The sequence below is a fragment of the Prinia subflava genome, chromosome 9 (genome assembly GCF_021018805.1).
Source record: "Prinia subflava isolate CZ2003 ecotype Zambia chromosome 9, Cam_Psub_1.2, whole genome shotgun sequence".
In the NCBI taxonomy this organism is placed as follows: Eukaryota; Metazoa; Chordata; class Aves; order Passeriformes; family Cisticolidae; genus Prinia; species Prinia subflava.
Genome location: NC_086255.1, coordinates 11137156 through 11154152, shown reverse-complemented (window position 1 = coordinate 11154152; position 16997 = coordinate 11137156). Strand labels below are relative to the sequence as shown.

At 41.7% G+C, this 16997-nt stretch overlaps 1 protein-coding gene across 1 annotated transcript in view; it reads left to right on the top strand.

Annotated features, from left to right (window-relative positions):
* Positions 1–16997, top strand: part of SORCS3 (sortilin related VPS10 domain containing receptor 3) — a 266550-nt gene that overhangs the window by 171029 nt on the left and 78524 nt on the right. The gene's annotated exons all lie outside the window — the stretch shown is intronic.

Below are 16997 nucleotides of genomic sequence, written 5' to 3'. Positions count from 1 at the left end.
TTTTCATTGTCTTTTGGCTGCACAGTTTGAACACTGTTTTTTACCAGTGCATTAGGTGGTGTCTCTGTTTCAGGTGCCTTTTTCTCTTGGGAAATGTACAAGTCTTCTATAGTTAAAACTCGTAAGACAGAGACTTAGAAATCTTTATTCCACTCAGAAACAGCAGAGTCCCTTGGAGAATAGGCTTCCCAAGAGAGCGAATTAGGTTTTTCCCAGAGTGGGAGAGATTTGAAACAATCCATAGTGCAGGAATCAGGTATTGAAACTGTGGAACATAATAACTCTCCTTTCATTTCTTTCCTCTGAAAGCTGCAAACTGTGACAGCTTGCAAGCTCTGTCTTGTAAGATCTGTACATGGAAAAATGCAAAAAAGAACATTTTAGCCTCAGAAATTTGTTGATTTCTTTTTATTGCGCTACGAAAGAGAGAGAAAAGTGGGTAAGCTGTAAGTTTGAGAGGGATGAAAGTAATTACTCTGTGAAGCTCATAGGTTGGAAAAGACCCTAAAGATCATCTAATTTCCATTTCCATGCCAGGGCAGAGGGCATCTTCCACTAGACCAGGTTGCTCAAAGCTCCATCCAGCCTGGCCTTGAGCACTTCCAGGAAAGGGGCAACAGCAACTTCTCTGGGCAACCTGTTCAACTGTCTCACGGGCCTCACAATAAAGAACTTCTTCCCATTATCTATTGTAAACCTACTGTCTTTAAATTGGAACCCACTACTCTTGTCCTATTACTGCATGTTCTTGTAAAAACTCCCTGTCTTTACCTACTGAGAGGTGCTATAAATTCTCCTGGAGCCACGAGGTTCACACAGCCCCACCTCTCAAGCCTGTCAGTCTCTCTCTGGGTGGCATCCCTTCCCTCAGGTGTGTTAACTGCAGCTCTCAGCTTGCCTGTGGCAAGCTTGCCTTTCCCCCTCACCAGCCTATCCCTGCCAGTGCCATCAGTCTGTCAAATACCACATTACTGAACCTCTGAATGAAAGCTCCATGAAAGTTGAAATAGTAATGACAGGGAGATGCCAGAATGAGGTAAGCTGCTCTTTGGTGCTGCTCTGCATTTTTCATCAGCAGAGGCTCAGGTAAGCATCCTTCATGAAATGGGACAGTCTCCATCTGATTGGAATGCAGCTGGCTTTATCTGGGTCAGGCTTTGCTGAATGTGTTTGCTTTCAAAACATGACTTTCATCTCTCAGGCTGCTTTGAATGGGCTTGTGAAGACTATAAACTTCACCCTGTTCATGTGATCAGTCAACCTGACAAGGAGAGGTCTTATTTTTCTCTCTGAGACCTTTCTGAATGATTATACCTTCCTTGAGAGACCTCACATAGAGACCTTAAGGCCAGGAGAGAATTGGGATTGCTTCAGGGCTTGTGAGCCTGGGATGTGAATTTTCCCTCAGCAGAGTAAGCACAACCCCTCTGTTAGTCATGGACACACAGCTCACTCTGTGCATTTTTTGGTGTAGCTCTAACAGGCAGCATCTGTGATGGCTCTCCTCTGGTCAGAAACAAAACCCTAAGCTCCAGTCCTGACTTGTGGCACTGTATCCTGGCTCTTGCTTTCAGCTTCTTTCCTTAGTCATAGATGTCGGTGCTACTCACTGGTTTTCACTGGTTTATAGTTTTGTGCTCTCATTCCATATGGATGTCACATGTCCCACTGTTCATGGGACATCTCTCATCAGTTTCTGAGCCTGCTCAAAGTTTGTGCATGAGCTGAGATTCATCCCCACTCATGGTTATAAAAATACCCTAGGATTTGAGTTCTCTACTTTGGTAGTAGTGATTCATTTGTCAACTACACCCACTGATGGCAGTGGCAGAGCTTGAACAGAATGTATTGCTTGATGTGTGTACAGGCATCCAGATTTGGCTCCCACGTGCCTTGGCCTCAGATTTTAATAACGTAGGATCCTGTAAGAATGGAAATAGGGAGTTTACGCTAATGTGATACAGAAATTCCAGGATCACTCAAGATAACTGGAACCAGCATGGGTACAAAGTTTGTTAAAAACCTACTCAATGTTCTTTTCTTTCAGAACACATTTCTGCAGCTCCCCCTGGGCCCTGTTCATTTTGTGTCACTGTAACTTAGACACCTGTGCTGCCATGTGGAGGATATAAAAAAATAAAGCCCGTATTTTGTACCGTAGAAATAGTGGGGAAGCTTCCTCGCCTGTAAAACACGTGGTGTGTTCTGCTGACTAAATACTGTTGCTGTTCTGATAAAACTTCATAGGACTACAATTGTCCTCAAGGTTTTTTTACCAGCTCTGCCTTTTCCTGTGGCAGCACAAGGGGACTGAGCAGGCGGGCAGGACAGTTTGGTCACTGCAGCATTCACTAAGGGCTTTGGTGGGCACAGCTTTTCCCTGTCACCTTGGGTGACTCCAGCTGGCTTTGCCCTGTTACCCTCTAGGTGAGAATGGGATAGGAGAGCACCTTGATCACTGTAGTGGGTGAAGCAGTCAAATACAGCAATATGACGTGCTACAGAAGTAGATTAAGATCACTGGAGGGTACAAGAGAATAAAAAGATACTTTAGTGGCTTATGAAATCCTTTTATCATCTTATGGCTTAATTCTTTAAAATATAGTTTCTCAAGGGGGCCTGTGTTTTCTGTCCAGTCAGCTAAACAGCTGTGAATGTCCCCTGTCCATCTGTCTTTGGAGGCCCTGCCTGTGTCTGCTGAGCAGACATGAGCACATTGAGGATCACCACCCTGAGCAGAGGACAGCACTGTATTCCTTTGGACACCAGCACCCTTTCTTAGGGTCTCCCACATCCCCAGGCTTTTCTTTTTTGGGGAACACATTCCTATTTCCTACCTTCTATCATCACTGAGGAATATGAAGTGGTGATGGATGTGGAACCATTTTCCTTGTGGCTTTTTTTTTTTTTTTAAACTTTTTTTCCTGTTACAGATAAGCATTTCCCTTCTCTCATGTATTTTTTACTTGTGCTCTCTGGGACCATGGGTGATTCTCTAAAACCTGGGAGCAGGAAAGTGGGCAATACCCATTTGTGGGGAAGAGAGAGATAAATCTGCAGAGCATTTCTGATATCTCTGGGGACACTTGGAGCCCTGAAGTCAGTGTGCAGCATGAGTCTGGTTGGTAAAAGTGACTGCAATACTCACTAGTGATGAACATTGGACAGAAAAGAGCAACAAGGCAGGAAAGGAGAGACTGGGAGGAGAAAAATAGGACATGCACTAGAATGGCTTCAGGGAGCAGCATTTGTATTTGCAAGTAGAAAAAAATTAGGTGTATTGAGCAGTTCTCAAATACACTACTGATTCCCTCAACAAGTCTTGCCAGAATTTCATTTTTCCCCTTCTTTCTCATGGTAATTGACCAGATTTCTGATTTGTTTTGGATTTTCTTTTTTTGCACCTATGCAATGCCAGCCACAATCACTTTGATCTCTCAGGGTTAAAAATTGTGATAAGGGAAAACTTTCACTGAAAGAAAGAAAGAGGCTGTGTGTCCACTAACTTAGGAGTTAAAGGTTATGCTTGGAGTTAAAGGTTTTCTGTCACAGTTGTTTGAGGAATGAGACAACAAATTTTGTCTTTCGAGGGCAAGGTTTTCAGTCTTTTTTGTGAATTTGGATAGGAAAAAGTGATAAAATATATCAGCCAATGTACTTCTTTTTATTTGCAGCCTGAATTTCAGGACGACTATAGTGGAGGCTAGTTTGGATATCTGAGAATAACGTGGCAGAAGTTAAGGGGTTTGCCTCCGTGTTTCTAAAGGTTATTGTCTGGGTTTGTATCTCCCTTCACACATATGTTTGTGTCTGTTTTTATTTCTTCATTGTCGTGACAACACTGATACTGCCTAATTCCAGTGCCAATTTTGGTGCACGCAGACTGTTACAGCAGCAGTTCCACTAGTGACTTTTGGATACTGCTGACATTACCTTTACTTGCCCAGTTTGTCAGCAGAGAGATGGTTTAGTCAAATATGTGCCTGCCTCTCCTGTAAATCCCACTAATCATTAACTACCAGATGGTGTCATTGCACAGTGCTGGGGAAACATCGCCCGAGTTTTTACAGCCAACTTTAGTGTTAAGAAAACATAGCCTTGTAAATGTCAAGTTGACTCTTAAATAATCCTACATTGGAGTTTTTCAGAATTAAAACCATACCATACATGGAGCTATGGGTAAAAGGGATGACTCCAGTTTGGCACCCATGGGTGACACCTACGAGCATCACCAAGGCACGCACCCAGAGCCCATTGCTGGAGCCTCCCTGGGGCTGATGACTCACTTGGCTCTGGTAAGGGACTTGCCTCCCCTGCCCCGTGGGCAGGAAGGTTTTTCTCCTGGAGAGTAAAGCTAATATAATTCTAGAATATGTTACTCAAGCCACCATGACCATGAACTGTACTAAGCTGAGGATAACATTTTCAAACTCTAGCCTCAAGCTCTGTAATAAGAGTTCAGGAGAGATGAGACTTTCTCATAAATTCTTCCCATATATTGGAAGATTTCCTTGCAAGGTCACTTTAGTTAATTAAAGACCACAACACCATGGTGATAATAGACCTGATTTTATTTTCCTTTTCACTTAAAAAGGGGCAATGGGAAACCGTGAGCCTAGGTATTTTATTTCATTTTTGTGCCTACAATTAATGCCGTTGGCACTATAGATATTTAGTGTTTCCAAATGTTAGGTTGTGGGTGACTAACTTGTGATTACACAGTAACTCAGTGACAGAGATATAAATGGAACCTGGATATAGAGGTAGATATTCTTTTATTGGCTGAAATAGTGTTTATTTTAGTTGAAAAAGTTTTAAGTCAAAAAAGGCATTTTAGAATTCATGGCAACATTATCAAAATGTTTCTCTCAAAAATTAAAGGAAGGAATACACTGAAATGCTGGACAGCTTTTGGATGGTCTTTTAAAGTAATCTTAAAATTTGAATAAAATTTCATTTTGAAATATATGATTAAAAAGAAGTAAAGCAGGGAAAGAGTGCAGTCTGAAACAAAGCATGTGGTGTTTTTCCCTAGTCCTATCCTGATTTTGAACTACAGATTGGTAAGTGCTCTTCCAGGGACATTGTGATAGATTTTATGGATATCTAAAAGTATAAAAACCTAAATGACCCTAAGAACAGGAAAATCCTTCACTTTCTGTCTCTGGGAAACGCTGCAGGACTGTTTCGTAGAGACTGCACAGACCCCACGAGTTCCATTAGTGCCTGTGGTCAGTGTAATGCTCAGACTACTCTTCCCCTGTCTGAGCACAGTCCATGTTCTTTTTGGAACAAATTTATGAAAGATTGACAGAAATAGTTGGATCTGGGAAAGCATCTTTGTAAAAGCTGGAAAAACCCCATAGGACAATACTGGAGCAGCATTACAGACTATTTTCTAGCTTACCTGGGACTAAAATATATTTGGGGGTTTGGTGTTTGTTTATGCTGACTAATGACTTGATCTTATAAAGGAAATTTGTTAGAACCCATCTCTTGTACTATGAATGTAAGCTCTAAGTTGTAGCTGATGGATGCTTTACTACTGTGTGGTGCTCCTCTCCTTAAAGCCTGCTTTTCTAGGAAAATAAGTGTTACTTTTTTATGAAGCCCCGTGGATGTCATGCTAATCAGGCTGCCTAGGCTCAAAGCTATTTTAAGGAGAAAAAGAATAAAAAAGGAAAAACATACTAAAACCATTCTGGCTAGAAAGATTGTGTGTGATTGTGTGATTATGAAGGGAAATAATTTTAAATACTTTAAATTCTCTTTTAAAACCCATGAACTACATAATAAGCAAACCTTAAGTAAAGTGCCGCATGATAAAGTGTCACAATACATACAGACCTCTGTAATTCTGGTTGCTATCACAGCAAGAAGGAGTTCTTTCAATGAAGGGTATATCCTCTGCAAGGGCAATTTTGGAATAAGTTGTCTTTGAAGGACTTTGCTTTCTAACTGTGTTGTTTTTTTCTCTCTTTTTGTTTGAGAAACACAACATATCTCACAGAAGGAAGGATTATCCCTCTCCACTACTGTAACTGTGGATGTCCTTACTTAATTACTATCAGGCTTTTAGAATTTGTGATTTGTTGTGGTTTTATTACAATTTGTGATGTTTGCCACATTTATGTCTAATGTTCTATGCATGGCAGGTTTTTTTTTTCCATAAGACCTCAAAAAGTAAGATCTGAAATATTTCTGCTCATTTGGCTTAAATCTAATGCCTACCACTATCTGTCACCTATTGCACTGCAGTTAGTGCTTACAGCCATCAAAAAGCCTTTTGCTTTGGTCTCTCATCTATCAGGTTTCTTTATCTCCCAGGGGCCAGTCTCTTCTCTTAGCTCTGCCATTGCTAATATTGGATAATTTTATAACCCCCACCTCCCCACTCTCTTTGAGTGTCTGAGACTGAAGCAGACTAGATGAGACACTAGTAATAAAGACCAGGAATGCTTTAAGGAAGAGTTGGTTGAATATTTCTCCCAATTTATATTGATCCCTGGAGAGGGTCCCAGTGCTGTGTCTGTCTGAAGAGCCCAAGATGGGAGGATCTGTGTTCTTCTCATACAAGAAGGTAACAGATAAGATCAAAACTCATCAAAATAAGTAAGTCCAAGCCCCATCACTATGTTTCAAAGGCCATTGTTGGAAGCTGAAATGCTGTACTGCTGACTCATGTAGTCTCCTGGCCTGACTTCATCCTGGCTCTCCTGATGCACGTGAACTCAGACACAAATTAATTCCAGCCTGTCAGGAACAGTCCCAGAGTAATTCTTTGTGATACTTTGTTGGAAGCATTGATGAAAGCCAGCCTTCTAATTAATATATTGAATAATGCATCCCTCTGAGGCATATGGGGATCTCCCATACTGTCATAGCTTGGCAAAGCTAATCAAAAGCCAGGCTGCCAGGCTGAAAGTAGCATCATATTTTGTGCATTCTGGCTAGCAAGGAATAGTCTCCCACTTTTTAGGGTTTTTTTTGTGGGGAATTTGGGTTAGATTTTGGCCTTTGGTCTATGTCATACCAATCTCTCTCTTTCTGGGAAAATAGGTGAATTCTCAGTATGGGGGAAAATCCCTCTTGTTTTCAGCTGACTGAAATATAAACATTTGGGAATTCTTTTAAAATCACTGAGAAGTTTAGAGGTTTACCTTTTCACATGCTCTGATTATGGACATAATTTTCTGGCTATTTCATTCAGTGGCAAAACACCTACAAGCATCAGGAGTGAGCATCTTTTCTGGATCCATCCTCCCTTTGCCCCAGACCTCATCCTCGATGGCCCACTTGATTTCAAGAAATGCACCTTTACAGCTCTTGTTTCTTTACTGCAGCTGGGGCTGGCAGCATCCTTGCCTTGGAGGAAGCTGCAGTCTAATAGAGGATTTATCCTCAGCAAGCACATCAGCACTATCAGGGACCATTTTTACCTGAAACTAGATACCTCAAAATTCTTCAGAGGGATTTTCTCAGAAAGAATCAGGAAGGACCCAGGTAAATTCCAGGTCATTTCCCTGAACTGACTTCAGCTGCTGAACCTTTGCAAATTTGCCTGGCATTAAGCTGAACAAAACCAGTTGTTTTATTTAACAGAAGGAGTTGAGCCCATGCTGTGCAGAAGGAACAGTCTTATCATGGCAAAACAGACAAGATGTTTCTGCATTAATTTAAATGTGAACCATTTGTGTTGCTCAATAACATCCATTAAAGATAAGGAGGTCCGTTTTTATGCCTTCTGCTTATTGTAAATTAACAAACTCTCTTAAAACGACAATTCATCAGCAGTTATATGAGGCAGAATTCATTCTTGGCAAGAGAAGAAAATGAAACTCCCATCCTTTCATTCCCTGGCATTCCCCTGAGTCTCCTCTGTAGAATGAGATGAGTTTAATTTTGCTATTGTTAAGCACAGTGAGCATGAAGCTACATCAGAATGTAAGAGCAGGAAGAAGCATCTTATTAGCTGCACTACATGTTCTTTTAAATAATGTTGATTCAGTAACTTGTGTCTTGCTGATCATATAGAGAACAAGGATGAAAAACCAGTGAGTGATGCTCTTCCACTTGCATATTTGTAATGAGTTAATTGGAATAGGACATAGCCCTGGTTATCATAGCTCTGTAATTATCTTGCAAGATAATTGTTCTCCATTGGGCAGAAGGCAATAAAAGTGGGATGTAGACACATTTCCATGTTTAGTGGAACATCAGGAGTTCTGTAGCTGAGTTTGAGAGAGAAACATGCTCATCTGTGTCTGCCAGCAAGTACTTAGGCAATAATAAATAATACCTTAAATAATACCTAAAATATAATATATAATATTTATGTTATATAATACCTTAAAAATACCTAAAAAATACCTAAAATAATTTCATTTGATCTGAGTTTTCTCACATAGGAGAAAATCCTGCTTTTTGTTGAAAAAAATAAAGAAAACCAAGCCAAAAACTCTGTCAGGTTTTTGGCCAAAGGGTGCAGACATATTCTTAGGTTTTGCTCACAGTATTTTTGGTTTTCAGGTTTTGATTGAAAATCTTTGAGTGAAGGAGACATGTTCCATTACAATATTGATTTTAGGGGCAATCTGTAAGAGTGACTCCCTAAAGCCATTTCTAGATCTGCAGTAGTTTCTCCAGAATTCTATTCTTTTCTTTCTACAAATCATTAGATTTGGACAGTGTGCTGGTGCTTTGGAATTTGCCTTGAGGACAGAAACCAGCAGAGTATTACTTTTCATTTGGCCTTGTACTTCTCTTTCCTTTTATTGCTCCTCTGTAACAACAGGTTAAGAACCCAACAAAAAGCAGCTCTTGATTTACCCACAGCTTGACCATACACCTTTGTTTCTTGACATGATTCCCACTGCAGCATTCTGCCCCAAGCACTCTCACTTGATCAGGGTGATGCTTTGGGGATGAGGATGCTTTGGGATGTTGCTGCTGTGAAGAGCTGGGAGTGTGTCTGGTGCTCAGCCCCCTGGGCAGCCTTGTCTCCTTGTTGTTTGTTCACCTGCCTCCTTCAGAGCAAAGGACCCACAAAAGACCTGTGGTCTCTCTGGTCTCTCCTGGTGCAGTGTTGCTCTTTCACTGACAGAGACCTGCTTGTGCCTGTGTCTTTTTTATTCATCTCTCTGTTCTGCCTGTAAGGATGCTTCTGCCTTGAGTGCAAACCTGTCTTGTCATGAGACTCTTGGTGATCTGCTGACCTCATGTCCCTGTTGTTTTTACAAATCATAGCCACATAGACTTGCTGTTTCTACAGACAGAGCCTGTCTTTAGATACCTGTCTTCTGCCAGAATCCCTTTTGTTTCCTTCTTCTTTGTCTTCTCCTGTGGTGTTGGGAGAAATGAGCATCTCATTCTCAGCCGCTGATTGAGTGTGAGTTTTTTGGGGGCAAGAGACGTTTATGCATTTATGCTTGTTGGTCCAGAACAGAGTAGTTTATTCTGCTCTGTATTTCTCCTCTTTACCTTTCTTCTTCATTCCTTTTTTTCCCTCCTCCTTTACTGGCTAAAAGTCAAAGAATGAAATAAGCCGTTTGCCATTAGTGTCTAAAATGCAGGGAAACAACTGTCACAAAATGTTTGGGACACAAATCAATTTTTTCATATTGTTTTTCCCCAAAATGCATGAATTGAACCACAAATTAATTTCCAGAATGTTAGATGTTATCCCAGGGGGATTCTTCTCAATATCCTGTAACTGGGAATGCCGAGACTCATTCTTCCTTAATTAATACAATGTACAATGCTCATAGGCATGTGGGACTCATCAGCAAATCCTATACATATTGTCTGTGCCAAGTTTCATACTGGCATCCCATCTTTGGACAATTTAAGCTTTATTTTTATCCATCTACTGCTGCATTCATTAATTAAATGATGCTCTTGCTCTGAAGCTTTTTGGAGGCACTTTATTCTGCCTAGGCCTGTGTTAATAACTAAATCACTGAGCCTTAGCATTTCGGGCATGTCATATTTACAGTTGGAAAATATTTGTAAAAATGAGGGCAATTAAACTCACAGTGAACTGATAGTCCTCATTTTGGTGTAAAACTTTTCTTGAATGGGTCATGTTTCTAATACTTCTGCTAGGAAAGAAACTCAGAGGGATATGGCAAATGTTTCCCTTGAGGGAGGGGAGTAACTCCAGTGTAATCTTTGGTTACAGGACTGCCAGGCTGAGCTGAGGCATCTTTGAGCATGTACTTTGTTTTCTTAAAGTGGTTCAAAACAGGGCTGATTCATGTTTCATGAAAAAGCAAAGCAATAATCTGTGGCAATTCCCCATGTATATGACTTTCAAAGGAGGGTAGCCAAGCACTGGGAAAACATCAATTAACTGGGCTTCATAGCACATTAGGCACTAAACTAATTTTAAGCAAATACAAAAATCCAAAAATATACTTTTATTCTTGTTTCCTAAAGGGACTTGAAATTTAGAATAACCAAAGTGAAATTGTCCTGCAAAAAAAGTGTCCCTTCCAGAAGAAGGCAAAACAGAATCAAACCCTTGTGTTGGAATGTGCTTAAAACTTGTCCCCTATAAAACTTGCAGGCCTCTAAAGCCCAGGAAAACTCCCTCTCTCATCCCTAGAAATGCCCTCTCCAAAGCAGCACTGTTGGTGTTGGATGCATGTGGGGTAGGGAGCTGATGGTGTGTCGTGCACTCAGGCTCTGAGAGGTCTCCAGGACAGTGACAACTGACCTTGATGAGCTGATGCTTCATTGCTTCCACCGTATCCTGATCCTAGCACTGCCAGGACTTGGCAAAAAAACCACCACACCCAAAACCCCACAAAAAGCAAAGCAAAAGGCTTTTATTCAATTAGGATAAGGGGTAAGCCCTCAGCACTGCCTTTGCACAGTCTGGATCAGCTGTTCATGAGTCAGGAGCTGCTGCTGCAGGGGAGCAGCACATTGAGCTCCCCAGCCCCAGGACTGGGAGCACCCAGCGGGCAGGGCTGGCTTGGCATAGCTGGCACACTCCCTGCATGGGCTCAGGCCCCACAGGGAGCTGCTTCAAGGGCACCACTGGGGAATTAGGATGCCACCAGGAGCACACGCCCTGCCTGTGTTGCTGATCCTTTCAAACCTTGACCAGGCTGTGAATAAGATCTTTGGCCTTCTACCCACAAAATTTTTCAAGTGTATATCACGAGAATGTGGTTATATTTGTTGAGGTTTATGGTATAGGTTTGGGAAAAAATGTAAGAGGACTTTAAAGGACTAAGACCTGTTAACTGGATGAGAACTAGACACAGAGTTATTTATGCATAGGTTTTGGTGTTAGCATGCAGGGAAAAGAAAAATATTAAGCAACAGCAGTTTTTCTGTTGCTAAAAATACTTTAAAGATATTCCCCTTTAGTTTCTATGATATAAAGAGTAACCTTCTTTTAAGTGCTGAGAAGAGAAAGAAATATTCTCCGTGTAGCAGAGCCTGCTGCCCTGAATGGATTCTCTGGTGGTGGTTGACACGGTTGAGCCTAAATGTCAGTTTTCTCCTCAAGGAGAGGATTGATTTGGACCCCTTTCCTCTTCCTGGTTTATGCGTGGAAGAACTGTGTGTAGCAAGTTTGTGGTTCAGGGGCCTGTGATCCACTGAGTTTACAGGGAAGGTTGAGGTTTAGACATTTGATATTAGTGGGGATGAAGTCCAGGGAGACAGATGCAGGTATGCACATATGGACACACACGCAGATGCCATGAACACCTGAAGTTTTGTTTTCTTTGACACATCATGCAGGAAACCTCCTTAAAATTCATTGGGACCATTTTAAAAAGGATTGGCTTTGCTGAAAAGAAATTAGCTGAGAATAAACACTTGGCAATTTTTTCCCTTATCTTGCAAGCTAAGTCTCACAACAATTACTTCTGCCGATGTCCAGAACTATAGCATCACGGAAATTAGCACTGGAAAAGATGCAGAAAGCTCCAGGGACCTAGCTAAGACAGTTCCTTACAGTATCTTCCTGCCCAGCTTTTTTCCCAAGCTTCATTTGAAATATGCTGTGCAAGGAGGTTTTTCCCATAACTCTTCAGAGACCTCATCGCATCCTAACACATCCAGCAGCGTCTCCCCTGGCTCAGCCACAGAGCATGATACTGTATTTATGTGTTTAATAAACACATCCTTTGCCCCAACAATTCACATTTGTATGGTTTCTAACTGTGGTGGTTTATGGTGGGTGGTTGGCCCGGGGTTGTGAGCAGGTTGGATATTTGTGGGCTGTTATGTGCCCAGAATTAATGTCTGATGGAGCTGATTTTAGACCAATTAATACATGAATTAATACATGAATCGCCTTGACCACCTGAAGCCAACTGCAGTTACTGATACCTAGACAAATGTGATGCAATATCAGATAGAGGAGAAGGCTGTTGGAAAGGTTTGTGTCCTTTAGCAAGGGTGCCTTGTGGAAAACTCCAGGTCAGTTGAGTGGGAATTGATGAATTAGTTCCTGCTTCCATATATCCACATGGGCATGGCCCTTGTGTTGCTTGGATGAGTTAGAAACATGCACTGCTTGCCTGGTACCACACAAAAGTGTTTATTCACTTCTGGAGCAGGACAGAATTAAAATTACAGCAGGCTAATTGGCAACACCCACTAATTTAACTGCAGTTGCCTGCAGCAAGAGGATGAGTTTTTCCGCTTTATATATTATTGCACAATAAATGTGCCTTGCTCCTTGCTGTTTCTGGCCCTTATTTACTGCACAACATCCTGCTAGGTAGTGTCCATCTGTTTCCTGTGTCTCTTTACATGGACACTTGCAAGTGCCTTCAGTCTGACATCTTAACCTGTAAAAATGAGTTTTCAAGTCAGCATCTTGGCAGTTTTAATTTGTTGAAAAAGTTTTTGATTTTGTTTTCAAAGCTGGTGAATAACAGTTTGACTGGTCAGAAACTAGACACACCCCTGGCATAAAGCTCAGTCCAGCAGGTTCCAGATCAAGCTTGAAAGGTTGACTCCTGTAACCTGAATTTTTGCTTTTACCTTGTAAATCCCATAAACAAATGTTGCTCACATTCAGTCATACTCACTCAAACCTCCCAAACTCTTGGGTCCAGGAGACAGAGGAATAGAGCATCTCTTACTCTCAATTGATGGTTTAGGGAGCAAGGATCAACAAAAGCAGTTGCAATTGCTCAGCTGTTTTCATTGAAGATGCTGGAGAAGCCCTATCTCAATGCTTCTTTTCACCTTTAAATGCCTGGTGTCTGCAAAATGGGTAGAAAAAAATGCAAAAATTGTTTATTTCATGTAAAGGCATTAGTGTTGATAGAGAAAGTGAGCTGGGGTGTGCAGTAGGCAGGTAACCCAAAGAGTCTCTGTTTTTCTTTTTTCCTTTCTTTGAATATGTTGGCATTTTTTATTTCAAGGTATACAGCACCTTAAAGGGAAACATTTCAGGAATAGTTAAAGTGCAGAATACTGTGTTTTCCTTGCCCTTCTCCCTTGCTCTCCCTCCCAGTCAGTGATGAAATATTAGCAGAGTGGCCTAGTAAATGTGCATCCATGCAGAATGCTCTTCCCTCAGGACAGAGATAAGGATCTTTCCAGGATCGTGTCCATCCTTCAAATTTCAAGAGCACACAATTCTCTTCTGAAAAGAAGGGAGGAAAGATCTTGTGAAAATCAAGGGCTACCATAAAAACAGAAAGGAAAAGCAGCAGCAGAAGACACACAAAAAGGTAACAATTCTTCCTTTTAATGGAATTCAGAGGTAGTTTGAATTCTTAATTGGAAAATTATCCTGTGCCTGCTGCAATTCTGGCTGCAGGCTCCACATTTTGAAAACTGCTTTTGCAGCATTTGGGGAAGGTGTCAGCAGGAAAAACTGACCTTTCCTGTCACTAGTGCCTGCATCCTCTCAGCATTTTCTCATGCGAGGGGTGATTAATGGATAGGGATGGTGGAGGATGTTGATTTAGCTCAGTTCCTCTCAGTGAGGGTGCCTTTTTTTACTCCCTACAGCCATCCAAGACAGCAGAACACATTCTGCATTTTGTGAACCTCGGTTTAGATTTTGCTGTCTGGAATTGATATGCGCAGAGCTGTGTGACCATGGGTCAGGACCTCAGGCTCCTGAGTGTTAAATACTCTTGTCTTTGTAAGCCTCTGGACAGGGTTGTTAGCCAGAGCACCATGAACGCCTTTCCCATCCACCCCACTCTGTGGGCTACCCTTGGCTGTGTAAGTCAGGGGATGCTGACATCTCTTCTCAACATGCTGTAGTTGCTTAAATAATATTGAGCAATGCATCCTCCAAATGTTCTTCAGAGAGATAACTTGTAAGAAAATACAAGGCTGTGAAAGTGTCTCTTCTGGTTTTGTTGCTGTTCCTGCGTTGCCAAACCTGAGAGGTTGTTGTTGTGAGTTCTCAAGGCTAGAGAATTACAACAGGATAAAGGGATAAAGGAATAGCTTTGGAGTCTCTGTGTGTGTGTTTGCAGCTGTGCTTCAGGATCTGCATTTACATCTTGCTCTTTCCACTGCTGACTTTTTTGCATTCTTCATGTAGAGCTCCTCCAGACAAATAACGAGAGACCATTTACTAAGAATGAGTTCAAGAGTCAGAGCAATGCAAAGCAAAGCTCTGTTCCTTGCCAGTGGGAACAGAGGTGAGGTGGGGCATGGAGAAACAGCATTGACTGGGGATCTGTTTTGCAATCAGTCATTGGTATAAGAGAGCAGCTTGGTTTGAGTGAATGAAGGATGAACAATGCATCACTTTTCAGGCATGTTATCTGCCTGCGGATCGAGCAGCCTGTCTTGCTTTTGGGTTGCAGAACACTTTGTGAGCTTTTCAACTTGCAGTGCACTGTTTGCTGAACAGAGGAGTACTAGGGATGTGCTGTGTGCTAGTCCTTTTTTGTCATCATTGTTATTCTGAAAAGAACCATTAGGCTTGTCAAAACTAATTAAGGGAACAAGTAGATGGCACTGGAAAGGAACTTCAAGCTAGAATGACATGTTTCAGGAGATCCCTCTCACTCCCTGGTGCACACTTGAAAGGCATTTATGTGTAGATCCACAGAGCTTGTGTATGCAAATGCACAATGGTAATGAGTATTCTGGATTTTGTTAGGAAATACTTAGGTTCTTCTAATTACAGTCCCTTTTAAAGTGAATAGTGCTGTGGCAGACTGATGTCTCTTATTACCTGGGCCAGGAACAGTTTTGCCCATTGCTGCAGGGGGAGGTACAGTGCCCTCTCCATCTGGAGGGGAGGGACCAGAGGATGTCAGGGGCCCAGGTGAAGCCATCTGACACTGTGGTGTCAGGATGCAGCCAAGGCTCTGAGTAGGAGTCTGGTGTCTGGCTTCCGGAAGGATAGATGCCAGGAGAGTGCATTTAAGGCTGAATTTAAGTAGGAAACCTCTTGGTAAGGGCTGCAGGGCAAGTCCCTAAAGTGTTCCCAACCTTTTCCTCAAAGTGCTGGAATTACCACTCCGTTTCATGAAGTTGTGATGAATAGATATGATGGCAAGCATGTCCATCTGTCTCTACTGGCATGCCTTAGACAAGGGTGATGGTTACTGAATGACTGAAATTACAGCAGTTAGTGCTACTCATGTGAAAAAGGCAGAAAACTTCTGCCGTGGACTAGAAAGGTTGCTTCCTATATACATTGGGGACTAATACTGCAGCACAAAGTAATGTTTTCACTGATATTTGAAGGAATTTCTGCGTGTCCTACTGTCACTTTTAACTTATATTGGGAAGATTTGGTCTAAATAATTGTGATCAGGAACTCAGGCTCATCCTGGCATCCTCACCAACAACAGTCAGCCCTTTCTTCCTTGTGGGATCACCCTGAAACTGATGGTAGCGATTAAGGAGCAGACTGTTCCTCGCTGTGAGTGGAGTGATGAAAGCCCTGCCTGTGCTGCTTTGTTTTGTTGTGTTGGTATCTTTTGGCCACAGTTCAGGTGTTGTGAATGGACTCACTATCGATGTGGTGCTCTTGTTAACAAGCAGTGCCAGCTTCAGTTACCTGCACAGTGGGTCATAATGTAGCTGTTTTGACATTTGCAGCACTGCCTGATCTCAGCTGAACTCCAGCACATTTATATGCTTGCCATTGCTTCGGTTGCTGTGTTTTTTGTGGGATTTACAAAAATGGATCAGAGCATCTGTATCTTTTTTATTATTAATTTTATTATTATTTTTAATGTTTCTGCTGTTGATGCCCCAAGGATGAAAATGGCAGAAGAATGTGATAAAAATGTTTTCAGAACATTAGAGAATTCTGAACATTGGCTAGCTCAGAGGGAAACTATTATTTACAATCTACTGTATCAAATTCAACTCCCACCAAATTAGAAACTGATTTTTGTCATTGTCCCTTTTTAATCTAACCCTTTGGTTAACTCAGGAGAAGCAGCACCATAAATCACGTGGACATCTATGGATTTTTTTTCCCCTGCCAGCTATTGCTGAGACTAAATGTTCATCTCTCAGTGATTCTTATCAGGCAGGACACTAATAATAACATTTCTGTCCTGGGCTTGACTTTCCCTCTTCCAGGAGGAAAAGTTTCTTTTTAATGTGCTTTGAAAAATCTTTTTAGGGAGTAAATAATGCACGGGAAGATTTGACTTGGGGTGCTTGAATTTCAGCTAGTGAGATTAAAGAAACTCCTCGTGCCTCTTTTCGTAATTGTCAAGGACCATGGATGGCATGGGGTCATGGTGTGAATAATGAGTACTTTCTCACCTCTTTAAAATCGGAAATTCACTATATGTGCAACACTGTTTTTCTTTTGAAGATGGGGAAAAGGATGTAAAGAATAGCAAGACTGCCCAGCAAACCAGGGGCAAATCAGGAAACCTAGTCTTTCATGTCTAATTAGCCAAATTAAACCCACTTTTAATTTGCTTTCTGAAGGCATGAGGCTGCTGTGCCCTTGTTTTTCCTTCAGCACTAAAACAGAACTTTGATTTTACTGGATCATGGGACCAGTTCTCTTTGCCACC